We start from the raw sequence: 6,165 nt of genomic DNA, 5'->3' as shown, positions 1-6,165 counted from the left end.
GAGATTATTGTTATTATGTTGTTTTTGTTCTAGGCTTATTGAGATTTGTGCATTGAGATATTACATATTAGCTATTGCATATTTGTTAAATCATCTAGCTTAATGTTCATTCATATTTCTTAAATCATGTTAGATTAATGATGATTATCTAGCTTAATCTTACATCCATCTAGCTCAATTTTATACTCATATAGATTAAATCCTTCATTTAGGTGTCATCTAGTCACTGGTGTTGCATATGGAAATCTGAGAGAAAAACTAAAATCACGTCTACTAGAAGGCAATAGGTCACTTTGTAATGGTTTATTGTTCACTACTAATTGTTGATTTACTAACCATACATCTAATGACTTAATTGAAGTGTTGTGTATAGAGATACAAATCCACTTTTCACACACATTTTTTGGCACCCACTATGGGGCTCGAGAATTTCATTTTTGGCCTTGCAAAATCCTTATTTTATTTTCATGTTTTTCATCCGTACAGGCTCTGCAAAAGGTCATATGAGTTTTTGTGCAATACAAGATGACTTTTTGGAATACTTGTTTTGCTCTATGGGAATTATCGTACGAGTTCCTGGTTTGTCATCTTATTTTGGGGTTTACTCGTTTGTCCTGGTGAGAATACTCGTTCTGCCCTATGAGAATTGTCGTACGAATTTATGAGTTTCTCATTCTATAAATAGTATCTTCTTAGGGTTTTCTTGACTTGACTTTGAGTTTCATTGCTGCTGACCCTGAATTGTCTTCTATATGTCTGAGATTTTCATAGCCTAACTCATTTTTGGTAGAATGCTTGTCAAATAATTTATCAAATCAAACTCATGCATGTCAAAGCATCGAAAAGAACATTACTACTGATGCATTGGTTTTGCAGGTTGCCTAAGGAGAATCGACCAAACATCGTGTATTATTTAAATTCATTTTTAGGCACTTAAATTGTTGTTTGGTTAATGAATAAATCTATCTTTTGTGTTTGAAGAAAGATCTAAGAGGTAGGAAAGTATTCTCTTGTCTTCACTAACTATCATAAATCCAGACCCTCAAAGCCTTTTCCAAGTTTGAGATTTATGTACCTTTTAGCGGGCCTGTCACAGTGGGAAAAAGTAATCACCCTATGAGAATGACCCAAGTGAGTACAACTAAACCCAAGCATTCCAACCCACTATAATAAATAGGCCTTGCAGGATTAAAGTCTTGGGGGACAAGATTATTTGAGTTTTCTCTTTTTAGATTGGTCATATCGGGCATTTTGTAGGGCCTTGCGGTCTCAATCATGCTTGCGTGACTACAACTTGTTTTGCTACCTTGTCGCGCTATAGGCCTCAATCGTGCTTGCACGACTTCAAGGGGTAATTTCAAACGAAAATCCTTACTACAAACTTTAAAATAGCAGCTACTCAATTCACCTCTGAAATGAGGATAATCTTTGTGCAAGAGAGATAGTAACTCTTCCAAGATACTTGCCATTTCGTGCCCCCATTAGTGTTTGGAGTTGGCTAATACGGCATTGAGAATCCATTGCATGAGACTCAGCAATTGGGTGTGTACCTGAGTCTGCAAGAAAAAGGTTTTCTCCCTCGTCCAATTTCCTTAGAATTAGTGTGTTGTGTTTGATGTCACTTTGGATCTTATCTGTTTGTTGTGTTTTTGGTCTAAAGCTAAAATTGAAAATCTAAAAAAAACTGGAAAAACTCAAAAACACGAAAAAATTAAATCAAAATTCAATGATCAAAAAAATCAGTCTCTTTGTCAAAAATAATTGTCTCTAAGCATAATAGTCGTATGAGCTTCCTAATTTGTTGTATGAGATTCCTAATTCATCCTATGAGTTGACTACATTGTCTTTGAGTCTTCTAGTTTGCCCTTTTGGCTTATTTAAATTGTCATTCTAGTCTCAAAAGATTGTCATCTGAGCTTATAAAGTCTATCATAGGAGTTGTTCTAGTATGTGACGAGTTGTCGTCTGGCAAGCATTAAACTATTAGTCGAGTATAGGCAACAACTTGTATGAGAAACTGTCTATGTCATTTGGAACCTATTAAATTGGCGTCTAAGTCAATATCCTCTGTTGTACAAAACTCTGATTTTGTCAGTCTAGAACTTGTCGGTTGGCGTACTTTTCCAGAACTATCATACTTGCCTAATCAGTCCATAGTGAGAGTAAATATGGTCATCGTAATCTTGAGCATAAACAACCTTGATTATGTACCTTTGTCATTGTGTTGCACAACTTTGTCGATTATCTCCCAACTAGTTAAAATCAATCAATTATCAAACTTATCAATCGCTTATCAAAATTAATCAACCTAGGTTTCTTAGATGATTCTTGAAACCAAATTGAGTCTTAGTCACCTCTCTCAATTACTACATTAAAATGTGTAACTAGCTTTGATTTAATCTTGACATCTGCATCACATCTCGCTACTGGTCACGTTAGTTGTAAATGCTTATTCGAACCAAAAGCTCTTCTAAAAATTTTGACAAAAGTAAGAAGCCCATGACTACCTTGGCTCAACAAATTCAAGATCTCAAGATAGAAATATATGGCATTCAAGCCCAACAAAATGATTCAATGACTCCTCTTGAAATAAAATTTCATGATATCAAGAACACTAGACTTCAAGAAATGCTAAAACAATTACATAAGGTGGAACAAAAATTAATTGAAAATCCAAAGCCAAATCTCATGGTAGATCACAAAACATCTTCACCAAGACAAAAAGACATCTATCCCCTAGATAGACGATTTACACCTTTGGGCCAATATGTTAAGTCAACTTTGGAAGATCTTGTTAAGCACAACCTTATCATATTGCCCAACAAGACCACATGGGGGTGTGAATTCTTGAGTAATTATTGTGCATATCATAGGAATAACAAACATAAGACTTCAATGTGCCTGGAATTAAAACATAAAATTCAAGACCTCCTTGATGATGGTGTTATTAAAATTGAAGATCATAATAATTCACCTAAGGAGAAACCAAATGTCAATGCCAAGCATGATCAAAATTATGAACTAGTGTCTAGAAATGGCCCACATGTAGCCTCCATCTCTTCCATGATGCCTCCATCTCCTAAGGCTTCTCAACAACAATCCATACCATATCCCTCAAATAATGAATCTATTGATGAAACTTCTCATGTTGACCCTCAAGGGCTATCTCAAAGGCCATCCCATTCAATGGTTGAAAAGGATCTTACCTCCTTAGAATCCCATGATGATTCCATTATACCTTTCCATTTCTTCCAAGATGATCCCCTTCCATCTCAAGAGAAAAGCATCCTTCCTAAGCAAGATCATGATGCCTCTTCCACCTTTTCAAATGATCCTATTCAAAATGAAGAGTCAAACACCCTTCCTACTCTATCCAATGGTCCTCTTCCATGTCAAGATCAAAGTATACCTTCATCTCCTTGTCATAATCCTCCATGTTCACCTGAAGGATCCATCATGCCTACAAAGCCCTCTCATGGTCCTACAAGTCAAAATATTTATAAACGCAAAGGGGTAGACACTCACAAGAAAGAACCTCTCCATATTAAAGAAAATATTAAGGGTCATGGCCTCAGTGACATTCCTCAAGATGTTGGTATCCAGGATATCAAACCAAAATCCAAATACATGCCTTCCTCTTCATCTCTTCCATCCATTTTAGGACCCCATATCCCTCCATCTCTTATGCAGGATCAACAAAGGAATACATCTTCATGAACCTTCCATCCTTCTAAATGGACACAAAGGCTCACTAAGAAAAGAAAAAAAAAGAAAAATCAAAAGTTATGTGGGTTCCTAAGGCACTTGTAGAAGCAATGTGTTCCAAGGAACTACAAAAGCATGAAAAATAAAAAACCATATGGATCCCTAAGCGGCTCCTTGAAGCACAACAGTCTAAAAAAATATCCAAATTAACATCCAAAATTGTTGTTCCTCCATCCCAACCTTCCAAATCTACTCCTCCATCATCTCCTTCATCCGTTTTGGATCCTTATGTCCCAAAATCCGAGATCCACTTTTCCTTCAACACACCACACCTCAAGATGTGTTCCAGTGATGATCCTGCCAACATTTCAATTCACTCATGTACCAAACTTTCAATATATGGTCCATTATACAAAATCTCTTTTTCATCCTTCCATCCCCCTTATCCAATCCTATGCATGATTCTTTACCCTAGTTTGATCACAAATCCAAAAAACTAAGGAAATCAACATTGGAAATGTTGAACATGTACACTTATCTGAGTCCTTCTTGGAAAGACATCTTTATCTAACTCTTCAAACAAAGACCAAATGAACTACCTACACAAAAATCCCTGAACCTATGAACAACATGCAACTTAAACGATAATACATCTAATGGATGGGTTAGTTTAAAGTTTTTCTTTTTGCATTACATATCATTTTACTCAAAGCACTACATCGCATATTGTTTCTTTCCTAAATGCATTGCATTCACAAAAATCTCTACATTTTCATATAAAAACATTAATAAAACAAGGCAAATGTCCAAGTTTATCATTCATTTGCATTCAAGAGAAACAAGGGTCATCTCCTTTCTTAGATATTCAAACATAAAGTCTTCAAGATCCTAAGGTCATTCATTTCCAACATTACCTTGTGACAATGCTTTACTTGTGGTTAGGCAGTGATTTCACTATTTGAGACTTGTTAACCGAAAATCTATTAATTGTTATATCTTAAACACATTAGTAGAATCTCTAATTCATTCGACACCTAGTTGATCATATGACTAGTGAAAAATCTAACATTCTGCTTCACCACTGCTATAATTGTCACACCGAAGTAGGTTTCACTACTTACAAGTCAAGGCAAGAAAATAAAAAAAGAGTGACAAAAAGAACAATAATATATAGCTGAAATATCACACATACAAGTGCGACAAAAAGCTTGACTATGGGAGCATGCGAGCAACTCCATCAGGACTATGAACGCTTGCCAGCAATGGAGCAATATTTAAGAAATTGTTGTCTATAACCTTGTCAGAGCCCTAAAATCTTGCTGGCAACGAGGCTCTATTCAAGATGCTTTTGAAGTTAGAGTAATTCATGTAGCTAGTCATATAGGATGCTATAGAGCTTTAGTGATCACAAGAGAAAGAATTAACTCATTTGCACGCACATGGGCAAATGAAGGTCAAAGTTTCAAGAAAAAATGGGGAAGTTTTCCATGTCTCCATTTGTAAATCCTAGTCAATAAGTATGTTAATTTGGATGTTCCAAGGGACCTTAAAGATTGATTGACTACTTATCTATGAAATGTTTTGTACCTCCAATTCAATTGGTGTATTACAAAGTGATAAACAAAAATAGTCATCCTTGTTCGCATAGGAAATGCATCTCCATCGTGCATATTGCATTAACATAGGTCATATCAAAAAAATTATCTCCACATGCATTATGCAGATCAACATGTCATATAGGTCTACATACTAGGGGCATAGCTAATAAAAAATCATAAAAATCATAAAATGTCTTGAACAAAATCCTAAAAATAAAAAACTCGCAAAATCCTAAAAAATTAAAAACTGAAAAAATCAAAGCAAGAAAGCATAAACCATCCATCAAACCAAATCAAAAATAGACAAACTCTTTGAAGCCAGACATTCCTATCAATGATCACAAAAATCAAAATAATGATATAGATCTATATGGCTGCTAGATTTCATCCAAGTTAGTGTTATCACTTGTACTGAAGTGCTACATCTTTGCTTTATCCTTTAGTCGCTTTCATGACACCTTGGTTCTTCTTGGAACCCTCATGGCTTGAAATTGATCAATGTCATAGTCTTAGGGAACTCAACTGATCAATTTACATGTCCTATGCAGTCCCACCAAGTCATCTTTTTGTCGGTAGTACCAGGTCATCCAATCTGAGTCAGTCACCTATCTCCTATCCACTACTGATTTTTACCACTGAATAAACACACAAAGCAAGAACACTGAAAATAATCATTGAAAATTGTTTGAGCTCTGACTGCAATTTTCTTTGAATGTTGTCTTTTAACTTGATTTTCAATTATTATTCCCTTTGAGTAACTCGAGGAAGTCTATCTTGACTAAGAGGAGCAAGGACTTGGGGCATAATACTTTTCTTTGTTTTCTGCTTGTAGGAATAATTCTGATGATCTCAAAACATCTCA

Source organism: Cryptomeria japonica, unplaced genomic scaffold (assembly GCF_030272615.1).
Source record: "Cryptomeria japonica unplaced genomic scaffold, Sugi_1.0 HiC_scaffold_29, whole genome shotgun sequence".
NCBI lineage: Eukaryota > Viridiplantae > Streptophyta > Pinopsida > Cupressales > Cupressaceae > Cryptomeria > Cryptomeria japonica.
Note: the sequence above shows the minus strand (reverse complement) of the source record.